This window comes from Symphalangus syndactylus, chromosome 3 (assembly GCF_028878055.3).
Source record: "Symphalangus syndactylus isolate Jambi chromosome 3, NHGRI_mSymSyn1-v2.1_pri, whole genome shotgun sequence".
In the NCBI taxonomy this organism is placed as follows: Eukaryota; Metazoa; Chordata; class Mammalia; order Primates; family Hylobatidae; genus Symphalangus; species Symphalangus syndactylus.
In genome coordinates, this window is record NC_072425.2 from 79692661 (window position 1) to 79708826 (window position 16166).

Consider the following 16166-nt stretch of genomic DNA (forward strand, 5'->3'; position numbering starts at 1 on the left):
GTACCAATTTTAATATCTCCTTTTTTATTCTAATTTTATTTATTTGAGGCTGCTCTCTTTTTTCTTAGCCTAGTGAAAGGTTGGTCAATTTTTATTATTTTTATTTTATTTTATTTTATTTGTTTGAGATGGAGTCTCGCTCTGTCTCCCAGGCTGGAGTGCAGTGGTGCAATCCGGCTCACTGAAAGCTCCGCCTCCCGGGTTCATGCCATTCCTCTGCCTCAGCCTCCCGAATAGCTGGGACTACAGGCGCCCGCTGCCTCGCCCCACTAAATTTTTGTATATTTAGTAGAGACAGGGTTTCACCATGTTAGCCAGGATGGTCTTGATCTCTGACCTCGTGATCTGCCCACCTCGGCCTCCCAAAGTGCTGGGATTACAGGCATGAGCCACAGCGCCCGGCCATTATCTTTTCAAAAAATCAGCTTTTCGTTTCATTGATCTTTTCTATTGTTTTTCTAGTCTATTTCATTTATTTCTGCTATGATCTTTGTTATTTCCTTCCTTCTACTTTTGGGCTTCATTTTTTTTCTTTTCTATTAATTGAGGTTTATTGTTTATTTGAGATCTTTTTTCTTCATTTAGCACTTATCTGTATAAACTTCCCTGTTAGAATTGCTTTTGCTTCATCTCATAAGTTTTAGTATGTTGGGCTTTCATTTTAGTTTGTCTCAAGAAATTTTATTTCTTTTTTGATGTTTTCTTTGATCTATTGGTTGTTCAGGAGTGTGTTGGTTGATTTCCACATATTTGTCACTTTTCTAAGTTTTCTCCTGTTTTCAATTTTTGGTTTCATGCCACTGTGGTCAAAAAGAATACTTAGTAAGATTTCAATCTTCTTAAATTTGCTAAGACTTGTTTTCTGGCCCAGTATATGACCTGTGTAGGAGAATGTACTGTGTATGCTCACGAAGAATGTGTATTTTGCTGTTTTGGAAAGTAGTGTCCTGTATATGTCTGGTCCACTTGATCTATAGTGTGGTTCAAGTCATCTGTTTCCTTATTGATTATCTGTCTGAATGATCAATCCATTGTTGAAAGTGGGATATGGAAGTCCCCTACTCTTATTTTATTATTGTTGTCACTTCGCTCTTCAGATTTGTTAATATTTGCTTTATATAATTAGGGAGAATGTATATATGTAGTAATTATATCCTCTTGATGAATTGACCCTTGTATCATTCTATAATGACTTTCTTTGTCTCTTGTTACAGTTTTTGACTTAAAGTCTATTTTGTTTGTTGTAAGAATAGCTACTCTTTCTTTTTTTTTGTTCCCTCTCTTTCCTTTCAGTGTATGTGTCTCTAAAGGTGAAGTGAGTCTCTTATAGGCAGCATATATTTGGTTCTCATTTTACTATCCATTCAGCTATTCTGTGTCTTTTCTAATTTGGTCCACTGATATTTAAAGTAACTATTGATAGGTGTTTTGCAGTTTCTTTGTTCTTTTATTTCTCTTTTGCTGTGCATGATTTGATTATTTTGATTATTTTCTGTAGTGGTATACTTTGATTCTTTTCTGTGTCTTAGTATTAATTCTTTTTTAAACATGTGGTAAAATTTTCATTTGTGTATCTAGTACCTGTTTTGTCTTTGCGATTATCCTGAGGCTTACATAAAACATCGTATGCTCTCATGTGCCACATAAAGATGTTTTGGTCATTGATGGGCCCCATATACAATGGTGGCCCCATAAGGTTATAACATTTTTATTGTATCTTTTATATGTTTAGATACATTTAGATACACAAATGCTTATCATTGTATTACAGTTGCCTACAGCATTCAGTATAGTACAATGCAGTACAGATTTGTAGCCTGGAATCAATAGGTTATACCATATAGCCTGGGTGTGTAGTAGGTGGTATTATCTAATTTTGTGTAAGTATACTCTATGATATTCACACCATGACAAAATTGCATAATGAGGCATTATTCAGAACATATCCACATTAAGAAATGTATGATTGTAGTTATAATGATCTATTTTAAGTTGATAACAACTTAACTTCAATCACATACAAAACCCTACACTTTCCTCCACTTTTTGTTTTTTGATGTCAGCATTTATTTTTTTCTTTGTTTTGTAGTTATATTTATTTGTAATTTTTTTATCTTTTAACCTTTTAAAAGTTAAAGTGATTATACTGCATCATTACAGTATTAGGAATATTTTGAATTTGACTGTATAGTTACTTTTACCAGTGACTTTTTATAACTACATATGGTTTCATGATACTAATTAGTCTTATTGCATTCCAGTTTGAAGAACTCCCTTTAAGATTTCTTATAAAGCAAGTCTAGTGACAATGGACTCCCTTAGATTATTTTGGGGGGTTTCTGAAAAAGTCTGTAAGTCCTAGCCAGAGCAATTAGGTAAGAAAAGAAATAAAAGGCATCCAAATTGGAAAAGAAGTGAAAGTGTCTCTATTTGAAGATGACATGATCTTATATAGAGAAAATTCTAAAGGCTCCAATTAAAACCTGTTAAAATTAAGAAACAAGCAAATTTGCAGAACACATAATTAACATTTAAAAAACCTGTTACATTTCTATATACTAACAGTGAAGTATCCCAGAAAGAATTAACAAAACAATCTCGGGCCGGGCACAGTGGCTCACACCTGTAATCCCAGCACTTTGAGAGGCCGAGGTGGGCAGATCACAAGGTCAAGAGGGCAAGACCATCCTGGCTAACACGGTGAAACCCTGTCTCTACTAAAAATACAAAAAATTAGCCGGGCGTGGTGGCAAGCACCTGTACTCAGGAGGCTGAGGCAGGAGATTGGTGTGAACCCAGGAGGCGGAGCTTGCAGTGAGCTGAGATCGCACCACTGCACTCCAGCCTGGGTGACAGAGTGAGAGTCCATCTGAAAGAACACAATCTCATTTAGAATAGCATCAAAAAATTAACTACTTAGGAATAAATTTAAATAAGACTGTAAAATTTGTATATACCAAAAACTATAAAACACCGATGAAAGAATTTGAAGAAGATACATATCCCTATTACTCAGCATGATCTACAGACATAATGCAACCCCTATCAAAATTTCAAGGGCATTTTTCAAAGAAATGGAAAAAAGCAATTCTAAAATTCATATGCAACCACAAAAGACCCCAAACAGTCAAAACATCCTTCAGCAGAAAAAACAAAAGTGGAAGCATCACATTACCTTATTCCAAACTAAATTATAAAGGTATAGTAATCAAAATAGTGTGTTACTGGCATAAAAACAGACATGTAGGCCAAGAGAACAGAATAGAGAGCACAGAAAGAAATAAATCCATGCCTTTACAATCAATTGATCTTCAGCATTGGGGCCAAGATTACACAATGATAAAAGTTTAGTCTCTTTAATAAATGGTGTTGGGAGAACGGGATATCCACATGCAGAAGAATGAAACTGAACCCTTATCTCACCCTACATACAAAAATCGTCTCAAATGGATGAAAGACCTAACATAGGACCAATATTGTAAAACTCTTAGACATAAATATCGGAGAAAAGCTCCTTGATACTGGTATTGGTAATAAATTTTCAGATTTGATACCAAAAGTAGAGACAACAAAAGCAAAAATAGACAAATGGGAGTAAATCAAACTAAAAGCTTCAGCACAGCAAAGGAGACAATAAATACAATTAAAAGACAACCTAAAGAATGGGAGAAAATATTTACACACTATACAGCTGATAAGAAGTTAATATCCAAATAAATTAGGAACTCAGACAATTCCAAAGGATCTTGTATTAGTCTGTTTTCATGATGCTGATAAAGACATACCTGAGACTGGGTAATTTATAAAGAAAAAGGTTTGGCCAGGTGTGGTGGCTCTGCCTGTAATCCCAGCACTTTGGGAGGCCGAGGTAGGTGGATCACGAGGTCAGGAGATTGAGATCATCCTGGCTAACACGGTGAAAGCCTGTCTCTATTAAAAATACAAAAAATTAACCGGGCATGGCGGTGGGCGCCTGTAGTCCCAGCTACTCGGGAGGCTGAGGCAGGAGAATGGCATGAACCTTGGAGGCAGAGCTTGCAGTGAGCCGAGATCGCACCACTGCACTCCAGCCTGGGTGACAGAGTGAGACTCCATCTCAAAAAAAAAAGAGGTTTAATGGACTCACAGTTCCATGTGGCTGGGGAGGCCTCACTCATGGTGGAAGGCTAAAGGCACATATTGCACAGCAGCAGGCAAGACAGAATGAAAGCCAAGTGAAAAAGGATATCCCTTATAAAACAATCGGATCTTGTGAGGCTTATTTACTACCACAAAAACAGTATGGGGGAAAGTGCTCCCATGATTCAACTATCTCCCACTGGGTCCCTCCCACAACATGTGGCAATTATGGGAGCTACAATTCAAGATGAGATTTGGGTGGGGACACAGCCAAACCATATCAGACCTGAAGAGATACATTTCTAAAAGACATACGATTGACAATAGGTATATACCAATAAAAGGATGTTTGCCATCACTAATCATCAGGAAAGTGCACAATGAGATATCACCTCACATCTATTAGGATGGCTGTTATAACAGTAAAAAGGTAACAAATGTTGCTGAGGATATTGAGAAAAAGAAACCCTTGTGCTTAGTTGATAGTTGATGGGAATGTAAATTGGTACAGCCATTACAGACAACAGTATGGAGTTTCCTCAAAAAATTAAAAATGGAACTCCCATATAATCGAGCAATCCCACATCTAGGTATATATCCAAAGTAAAGAAAATCACTATCTCAAATATATATACACTGACATGTTCATTGCAGTGTTATTTACATAGCCAAGATATGGAAACTACCTGTGTCCATTGACAGATGAATGAATGTTTTAAATGTATTACACACACACACACACACAGACACACACACATATGTAATGGAATATCATTTAGCCTTTATACTGCCATTTGTAACAAGATGGATAAACCTGGAGTTTATTATGGTAAGTAAAATAAGCCAGGAACACACACAAGAAAATCCTGCATGATTTCACTTATATGCATACTAAGAAAATGTCAAACTCATGGTAACAGAGTAAAATAGTGCTTACTAGGGCCTAGCAGTTGGGGGAAAAGAAAAAAATGTTTGTCAGAAGGTACAAACTTTCAGTTATAAGATGAATAAGTTCTGGAGATCTAATGTACAGCATAGTAACTAAAGTCAATAATAATTTATACTTGAAATTTGCTGAAAGAGTAGATCTCAAGTGTTCTCCACCACACACACACAAGTAAAAAGGTAACCAAGTGAGCTGATGACTATGTTAGCTTGATTGTGGTAATCACCATTTCACAATGTATATGTACATCAAAATATCACACTGCACACCTTAAATATATACAATTTTTCTTTGTTAATAAAACTGGCAAAAATATCTTTTATATGTTGCCTTGACTCCATTTCTTCTTATTTTGTCAAAATAGAAGTCCTCACTGTTTGCATATGTTTAGAAACTTGTGCTACATCCAAAAGTCAGGAGTGGGGTAGGGTGAACTAACTTACTGACTCTTTAGGAATCTTAGGGTGTGAGATGAGACTGGAGTTCAAGGCCCAGGAGCTAAGTCTGGTCTTGAGCAGCTTCTTTTTTTTGTTTGTTTTGTTTTGTTTTGAGACAGGGTCTCACTTTCTTGCCCAGGCTGGAGTGCAGTGGCACGATCTGGGGTCTCTGCAACCTCTGCCTCCTGGGCTCCAGCAATCCTCTCACCTCAGCCTCCCAAGTAACTGGAACCACATACAGGCATGTGCCACTATGCCTAGCTAATTTTCCTGTATTTTTGGTAGAGATGGGGTTTCGCCTTGCTGCCCAGGCTGGTCCTGAACTCCTGAGCTCAGGTGATCCACCCACCTCGGCCTCCCATAGTGCTGGGATTACAGGTATGAGCCACCGCGCCCGGCCATGAGCAGCCTCTTCTGATATCCCTGGTGTGTTCCATACACATCTTCTTTGTCTGAGTGTGCCTTTCCTTTCTCTCTATTGGTCTACAGATTTTTCCTTCTTAAGGATATTATCAACTGGAATTCAAATTTTTATCAAAAATTGGACCTAGCTCTTTTTATTCATATTTTCCTGATATATTTTTTCCACTAATTTATTTTCAATAGGTTTTATTGAGTGTTTTTTTGACACCTAAAAATTTTACCTGACAATCTTAGCCTTTGATTTATGTAATTATTGTTCTGTTACGACTTCTTTCTGTCATCTCATTTTATGATTTTTCATACTTTCTTTACTGTTTCTTTTTTCCTATTTGTACCTCTCACTCTATAGATCAAATCTTTTCCTATTTGTTTGAAATCTGGAAATTTTTAACATTGTAATGGTGGTCATATCATTATTTATGTTAATTTTCTCAATTTCCTCCATGTGTCAAAATTAATATCAACTCAGCAAACCAAATAAGTACTCTAGCCTCCTCTTGCCACCTCTGGTTTTGCTTTCTCCGTTATGACAGCCCTTTGTCGAAGGAGGTACTTTGTGAAGTTTACTCAGGGTTGTTTTCAATATGTTATATTTTCATGTATTTTTTAGGGTATGATAAACACCACCACCACTGATTCTTGAACCCTCAATTCTAACACCACGGTATATTTCTCTTCTTACTGGAGTGTGTCCTCTAGGCATTTTCAAAGGGATTTATTCGAAATAAAACTTTTGAGGCCTTATTTTATAACGTCTCTTTCTGGGCTTTCATATTTAAAAGATTTTGGCTGCAAATAATTCAAGTATTAAAATTTGTTTCCTTTTAATCCTTGAAAAATATTACTTCATTTTATTCTTGTCTCCAACATTGCTGTTGGAAAGGCTGATGCCAATCAAAACCAATTTTTCCCTAAAGGATGATCTGACTTCTCATCATTTTGACAGGATGTTACAAAACAAAGCAGTCTTCAATGTTCTGAGTATAAATCATTTTGCAATTATAAATTTAACTTAAATATTAATGCAATACAAAAAGAATTAAAACCTTCTTGAGACATGCAAGTGCACAGGAAAATTAACTATCATGCACTCATTCAGGAAGAAAAGATGTAAAAGAAATTTAATGAAAGAGATGGTCATTAGATGCAAGTGTGGTTGAAAGTAGGGATGCAATGCTGACAAGTGGCAGCAGGCCTGGCAAGCTGTCTGTCCCAATTCAATTACTTCATAAAGAGAAGAATAATAACTAGGTTATCTTGGCGATGTGCTGAAAAAAGTGCTATTTTTCCTTTTTAATCATTCAAAACAAAGGTAAGTAAAATTCCTGGGAAATAAGAAATAATGTGTCATAAATGTATAAAAGTTGAGGAAAATATTTTATTTTTATGAATTTAAAATGCCATCTCATGTAGATGGTTATGTCTTCTCAGAAGTACTTTAAAATTGATGACACATAGTGAAAAAAATGACATGATTTCAAACAATTAATGGAAAAACATTAATCCATCTTCTTGAATCTTGGAACCAGGATTCTTTTGGGAGGCTTTGGTGTATCTATGTATCATTTCATTGCCTTCACACAAACCAAATCACGCCACCTGTGACTGTGGTTTGAAAAAAAAAGAAAACATAATAATGATGCTGTCAATTCCATTAGGATGATTCCATGATCAAAATTAACCTATGAACAAAGCACAGACTTTACTATAATTACAAAATAGGATGTAATTTACATAAAGTGAAAATATAAGCATAGATCCATATTTGATAAAAGTCTAAAGCTATGACAGGGAATGTTGGAGGGGAGGGAAGTTGTATACTAATCTCTACATCCTACTGAGCCAATCAGTGCTGTTCAAATTGGATGGACCATATATTATTTAAACAGTATATTACTTAAGCAAAGAACTAAGCACTGTAAGTATATTATTTAGAGAAAGCAAATTTTTAAAAAAATCCCTTAGAATTATACATTAAAGACTAAATTGGAAATACAGTTTTAGAAGAAGAAAGTGGGGTAAATGAGCTATATTCTCTACCGTTCATAAAGTCAAGGGATATTACTTAAAATGGATAAAACAAATTAGGTGATTATATAACATTATTTACAGTTCAAGAGAATAGCATATGGTAAAAAAAGAAAATGATAAATCTTGCCTAACTCTGAAAAACAGGACTGAGGTCTGTGGAAGGAAAAAACAAAATTTCTGGTTTTCACTGTTTTTTTGCCCATCAAACTGTTTGAATGATTTTCAACGCACATGTGTTGGTTTAATTTAAAAATGTTCTTACTTACAGATCCCCTTGAATTATGTGTAGAATTAGGTTTCCTTTAGTCAATGGGGTATGAAAAGTAATCAACTCATCTAATGGAAGTTAGACATTAATAAATTATAATTTGGGGAAGAACATAAATGTACCCATTGAAAACAACCAGAACATAGCACTTGGCTCTATGTTCTGCTTATCTAGGAAGTGGAATTCCTAAAATTAAAACGAAATAATAAGGAGCTTCACATTTTCTTTTTCTTTCTTTCTTTTTTTTTTTTTTTGAGATGGAGTCTCACTCTGTCACCAGGCTGAAGTGCAGCGGCATGACCTTGGCTCAGTGCAACCTCTGCCTCCTGGGTTCAAGCGATTCTCCTGCCTCAGCCTCCCGAGTAGCTGGGACCACATGTGCGCACCACCACACCCAGCTAATTTTTGTATATTTAGTCAAGACGAGGTTTTGCCATGTTCGACAGGATGGTCTCGATCTCTTGACCTTGTGATCAGCCTGCCTCGGCCTCCCAACGTGCTGGGATTACAGGCGTGAGCCACCATGCCCGGCCATGGTTGGGGCATCTTATCAAAGACCTATACTTGTAGTTTTTCAGTGGAAAGAAGGGAGAAATTTTATTCATGCCTTGATCTTATTAACAATGCGTAGCTAGATTGTGATGGCCATTATCAATAGAACTATCATCAGATTCAAAGAGCAGTGTTTGTCTCCTTTAATATGGAGAAATACCACAAATAAGTGGGAAATAATTTAATGACTGCAATTCATTTTTAATCATATAGCTGAGTGATAGTTTAAGTCTGATGAGAATAGATATTTGAACAAAAATACCCAATTCCCTGTTTCATAATTTAATACATTTGTATTAAAAGGTTTAGACAATAAAGTTAATTTTGAAATGCATTATAAATAACTGAGTATCAATCATTAAGTTTATTTTTAAATAAGTGTTTAGATAACTGAGTAATTAGCAATCATTAAGTTCATTTTTAAATAACTGTTTAGTCCAAAAAGATAAAAAATATATTTTAGAGAGGGCATTCCAAAATCTGTCTCAGGAACGTTCAATCTCAAATATATTTTAATGAAGCAGAAATGTAAATACATGTCTAGATAATTTAGGTTAAAAAAGGTAAGTTTTGGTTGCCTGCTTAACTTTTATGAAACAGATATTTTTCATTCAAATCCAGCACATATTTTGCTATGACTTTCACATCCTTTCCTCAGAGAATATTTACCTAAATATTAGGGTACCAAAGGAACTAGGAAACAAAAACTTATTAAAGAGAGAAATTTTAAGTGAGGAGCACATTCTGATGATAATTTGTTTTCGACATTTTATTAATATTTTGAGAACACTAAGAAAATAAAATCCAAAAGGGCAAGTAGGTATCATTGTCTTAGCGTGGGCCCTCTTTTGTCATCCTCTGTAAGATCACAGTCATCAAAGAGTGTGACCCAAGAAGAAAGTAAAACAGTGGAAAAAATGAGCATTTCTCTAAATACAAATAGTAGAGTCCTTGAGAAAGAATCCTTTAAGGCCTTAGATTTCTTTAAATTTTTTTAGATAAATAGTCTGGCTTATGCAGAATGAAACGAAATGCTGATAATGAACAGGATAGTGAAGTTTTGTACTAACTGACATAAATGACGAGTTGATTAACGCTTAGGATAGTGTGAAAGAAGAATTGAATGAAAAATGCAAATCGAAAGAAAAAATACCCAGACAGACCCTTTCCTAAAACATGCATCATAAAATATTTAAAAGCGTCTGCTTTAATGCATGGGCTGAGTCAAAGTAAGGCAAATTTTCAGATATCTAGAAGAGCAAAAAAATTTGAATCCAGAGGTGTGAGTCCTCATCTGGCATTTGCCCTGGGGTGTCTCCCAGTAACTACTGGCCCAGAACCATGAGCACCTAATTCAGGAGACAGAGACTGATGCCCATGCAGGGAGGAATATAGGTTAAAATGCGTTCTGCATAAATCTAGGATTTCTAAAGAGAAGCATGTTAAGTGCCTGGGCTAGGAAAATCCCACCCCCATAAGAAGAAAGTGAAAATATACGCTTGTCTTGGTTCCAATAGGATAGACAAAAAAATGAAAAAAAAAAAGGTAATTTCTAAATATAACTCAATAGCCATATTGGTTTGGATTTGAATTTACACTGTCTATGGGCCTGAGAAATACCAGGATGGAAATTAGCCTCTGGCAGTGAGAGGTTAGGCCAGCTGCACTTCCTGGGTTGAGTGCGGACTTGGGGAACTTTCCTGTCCTGCAAGAGGATTGTGAAACACACCAATCAGAAACTTTCCGGTCCTAGAAGGGATTTGTAAAATGCACCAATCAGCGCTCTGTAAAACACACCAATCAGCACTGTAAAATGCACCAATCAGCACTCGTTTGCTTCTCGACTTACTTCTAATGAAATATTACGGCTCCTCCCCACCCAAGCACAATCCTTTGCTGCCAAAAACCCCTTGCTACCCTGTACATTTTGTCCAATAAGGGAACCCCTCAACATGTACACACAATGGTGCTACTGAAACCAGATCACTGTCTCACTCTAGGTTAGATGTATCAGAAACCCTTCTCTCCTAAGTTGACTTTATGCTCTATGATAATGGCTCCTACTTCTGGAAGGAGGTTGGGACCTTCCAGCCTGGATATACCATCACTGATCACAAAACTCCTGAATGCCAAGCTTTGCCACACGTTAAATCAGCCAAAGTGGCTAAATTAATTGTTCTCATTGAGGCTTATATAGGGCAGAGGGAATTCAGATTAGCATCTACAGTGACAGACACTGGGTCTTTAGTGTAGTGCATGATTTTGGTATGTTTTGAAAACAGAGAGGAACCATGACAGCAACTTGTCCCCAGTAAAAAGTAAACCCCAAATAGCAGAACTTCTAGAGTCATTGCTATTGCCCCAGCTAGTTGTTACAATTAAAGCTGAGGGCCAATTATTTTGTCACAAGGATGAAACAAACAAGAGGCCATCCTAACCGTTCTGCTCGTGGTATTCATCAGTCTTGGAACCTGGGTCAAGCTCTGCCGTCTGGCCAGTCTCAGCTTCCTGGAGTTCTCTCCAGGTAGAGAAAATGGGGAAAGTACTCTGCTCAGAAAGAACAATGTTAAGTACACCTTTGGGAATTGAATATGAAGACCACTTTGGAAAAAATCTTGAAATTTGGGCATTATTTCTATCAGCTGTACTCAACCAGGGGAAATTTTGCCCCCTCGCCGGGACATTCAGCAATGTCTGGAGACATTTTTGTTACAACTGTTGGAGGGAGGTGGTGCAGAATGTCTGCAGAAGAGAATGGAGAGAAAGTGTGTGTAATACAGAAATAAACTGATGGAGAGATAATATGCCCTCAGATATCCTATCAACTGGGCATACTCTACTAGACAATGATAGAAAACTTAAAAAATTAAGAATGATGAACTAATAAATCAGAGACTTTAAGAACTTTAATTTTCAGGAAATTACCTAATTAGAAACCACTGAAAAATTAGAAGAAAAAAAAAGGCTGTTACATGTTCAAATTTCTCTTTGTCAATAAATGCCCCAGTTACAATTTGGGCAGATTAAAAGTCAGAACCTGGAAGAAAAGAAACCAAGAACAGGCTCTCCTGTGCATAAGGAATGAAGCTGAAGTGTGGCTCGGAAAGAAGAAAAGATAGAAACCACAAAAGTATTTTGAAGGAAATATAAATAAGACAGATCTGGAGAATCTGTTAAAGAGCCAAGAGAGAAAAATATAGGTTTACATCCCAGTAATATGCTTCGCTTTAAAGGCAATGGGATTCCCAAGTAAGGATAGCATTATATTTTATTTTCAACAAAATACCTTTATTCTGTTTACACCATTTCTTTAAATGTTCCGGTTTTCATATAGAATGTCCGAACATGTGGTGTGCCTGGGACTGAGGTTATACTCAGGGTGCAGGACTATCGGCAGTAAGATCTGGACAGTGCCAGACAAGCTGGGAGTAAGCAAACTCGCTGTATCTTCGCGGGCTTCACTGCTTCACTTTCTTATATGCTAAGCATTTCTTATTTTCATTTTATTTTTTAATTTCTCATTGTGATTTTAAAAACACATAGAGGACAGGCGTGGTGGCTCACGCCGTAATCCCAGCACTTTGGGAGGCCAAGGCGGGTGGATCACCTGAGGTCGGGAGTTTAAGACCAGCCTGGCTAACACAGTGAAAAACCCCGTCTCTACTAAAAAATACAAAAAACTAGCCGGGCTTGGTGGCGGGCACCTGTAGTCCCAGCTACTATTTATACTATTATTATTTATACTATTTTTTTATTTTACTTGAAATTCTGGGATACGTTTGCAGAACGTACAGGTTTGTCACATAAGTATACATGTGTCATGGTGATTTGCTGCACCTATCAACCCGTCATCTAGGTTTTAAGCCCCGCATGCATTAGATATTTGTCCTAATGCTCTCCCTCCTCTTGCCTCCCACCCGGACAGGCCCCAGTGTGTGACGGTCCGCTCGTGTCCATGTGTTCTCATTGTTCAACTCCCACTTATGAGTGAGAACATGCAGTGCTTGGTTTTCTGTTCCTGTGTTAGTTTGCTGACAATGATGGCTTCCAGCTTCATCCATGTCCCTGTAAAGGACATGAACTCTTTTATGGCTGCACAGTATTCCATGGTGTTTTTATACTAATTTTTTAAAAGGATATAAAAAATGCGTCGTATGCAGTTGACCCTTCATAAACACAGTAATTTAATATTTGTACTATACCAAGATTACTTTCCCCTTAAGGTAACAATTACAAGGTTTATTACTATTATTACAGTAAGCTTACCATTTTTCTGTTCCTCCCCCAGCACCCCCCCTTGTTTTTTTTTTTTTTTTTTTTTTTAAGACAGAGTCTTGCTCTTTTGCCAGGCTGGAGTGCAGTAGCGCGATCTCAGCTCACTGCAACCTGCGTCCCAGGTTCAAGCAATTCTCGTGCCTCAGCCTCCCGAGTGGCTGGGACTACCGGTGTATACCACCATGGCCAGCTAACTTTTGTATTTTTAGTAGAGACAGGGTTTCACCATGTTGGCCAGGATGGTCTCGATCTCTTGACCTCGTGATCTACCTGCCTCGGCCTCCCAAAGTGCTGGGATTACAGGCGTGAGCCACTGCGCCTGGCCTATTTTTCTGTTCCTACTCTCTAAATTCAGTTGTCTTGTCATTACTGCTTCTAGGCACAACTAAAAGATACAAGAAATTCTCTGAAATTAATAATTATTCTTGTCTGTTCCATGAAAACACATAGCACATTAAAAAAGATATAAGCATGGTAAAATATTTAATCTTAAAACAAGTATCCAACATGTGAGTCCAAATATCTTCATAACCAATTCCAAGCTGGGAAAAAAGTTAAATCTACTGAACTATTAAAAATGTCAAGACTTGATATTTGCTCAAATTAATACATTTTATATAATAGATTATGTCTAAATTTGAGTCGATATGTTTTATATTATAATTTACCACAACTGTAAAAACTTGCAAACCATTTCTATTTTCATGGGGAATATTTAAAATAGGTACTAAGACCTCTACGTTCCATTTCTATGTGCTACATTTAATATGAATAGAAGGGGGGAAAGTTAGCTTAACCTGTAAAGACTAACCTAACAGACCCTGCATATATTAACACATGTATTTACATCTATTTAAAGAGGTCAGGTGTGGTGGCTCATGCTTATAATCCCGGCACTTTGGGAGGTTGAGGCGGGCGGATCACCTGAGGTCAGGAGTTCGAGACCAGCCTGGTCAACATGGTGAAACCCCATCTCCACTAAAGACACAAAAATTAGTCGGGCGTAGTGGTGGGTGCCTGTAATCCCAGCTACTTGACAGCCTGAGGCAGGAACTCAGGAGGCAGAGGCTGCAGTGAGCCGAGATCACACCACTGCACTCCAGCCTGGGTGACAGAGTGAGGCTCTGTCTCAAAACAAACAAACAAGCAAGCAAACAAACAAACAAAACCCACAAACTCCTATTTAAAGTGTTATACATAAGAAATGCCACAAAAATCATAGATTGATAGTTTATGTTCTTGAGGTTGGAATAGTCTGAGACAAAACCCAGAAATCAAAGAGACTGATTACACTTTGAAATCACATCTATGTAATAATACTTCATAAATAAGGCAGAAGCGCAAGCGATAAACTGAGGAATGGATTTGCAGCACATTAAAAGGGTGATAGGCAAAGGTTGTTCCAGATGAATAGACCAATAAAAAATGGGGGAGGGGGAAGAGGGATGCAGAAGAGAGAGAAAGAAAAAAACAAGAACCACTTTAACTCTGCCAGTAATAAATTTTTTTAAAAAAGACTAACTTCAGGCCAGTCGTGGTGGCTTATGCCTGTAATCCCAACACTTTGGGACGTCTATGTGGGAGGACTGCTTGAGCTCACGTACGTGACACCAAGCCTGGGCAATGTGGTATAACCCCATCTCTACAAAAAATACAAAAATTAGCTGAGTGTGATGGAGTATGCTTGTAGTCCCAGCTACTCAACAGGCTGAAGTGGGAGGATCCCTTGACCATGGGAGGCGAAGGATTGAACCCCTGCACTCCAGCCTGGTCAACAGAGCCTCACCCTGTCTCGAAAAGAAAAGAAAAAAGACTAACTTCATTTTTGCGCTACACCATTGCACTCTGAGAGAGGCTAAATGATAAGCTTTGGCAAGGTGTGAGAAAAAACACGTATACTTCTACTTTACTGAAGGGGAATATATAAATGGGCCAACTCTTTGGATGCAGTTAGTAATATTTACCAATTTCAAACATGCAGACCCTTGCTTCTGTGTACAGGAATTTGTGCTAGGATACATATCATCAGGTAGGAGAAAATGTTAGAGGTTACACTTAAGTTTATCACAGAATATATAGAAAAAGATATTTTTTCTATATGAAATAATCATCTACAAAAGTCAGAGAAAAAAATTGTATATGAAAAAATGTAAGCACTCTAAAATATCCAAATGTGTTTGGGCCACCACTATGCCCAGCTACCTTTTGCATCTTTAGTATAAGTTCTATAGAAAAGAATATCTACAGTATAGATTCGACATAATAGAATATCGTAGCCATTATAAAAAGCATGATATAGATCTAGATGTCAACAGATTCTAGATTAACTGACAAGGCCTCTATGATACCTTATTCAGTGAAAATAGCTGGGCACACTGTATATATAAAATTATTATATTCATTAAAAATTTTAAAACTATATACATCTCTGCAGCAATACATAGAAGGGTCTAAATAAGAAATATGAAAGAGTTGTCTTGGCTGCCTTTTACTTCTTACGTTTTTCTATGTTATTTGAATTTATGCCATCCATGCATTCTTGATGGAACTGATACTGCCCACAAGGGAGCAAAATTGACTCTTGAGGGATGAAAAAAATCTTAAATACTATGATTGTATATGGTTCTTCAAAACTCAATCTTACCTATAAAATCTTATCCCTTGGCACCTAATTTTATGAAGGGGGAAGAGGGAGGTGATAGAAAAAATAATGTCTGCAAAGATTTCTTAGGGGGATGATAATGAAAACAAGGTTGAGAATACCATTCCACATAGAAGTGAGTTACTTTTATAACCAGAAAACAAGTTTAAATATTTCAGTGATAACCTCTGTCAATACGGTTATATTTATACATCCAATTTCAAATCTAGCTGATTTTCAACCAAAAGTACCACCTACACATTCCACTAAAGAGACTATTTTAAAAATAAATTCCTTGGTATAAGCCAAAGATGGCCCTACTAATGAGAAAAAGTATTCAGGGTCAGGTACTAATTACAGGTTTTATCTTATCACTTGATTAACTGAAAAAATAAACTACCTTGATCTCTTAGCTTCTTAGGATAATTTACTGCTATGTTCACATACATGTTTCTCCTGCTATACCTTTCGTGT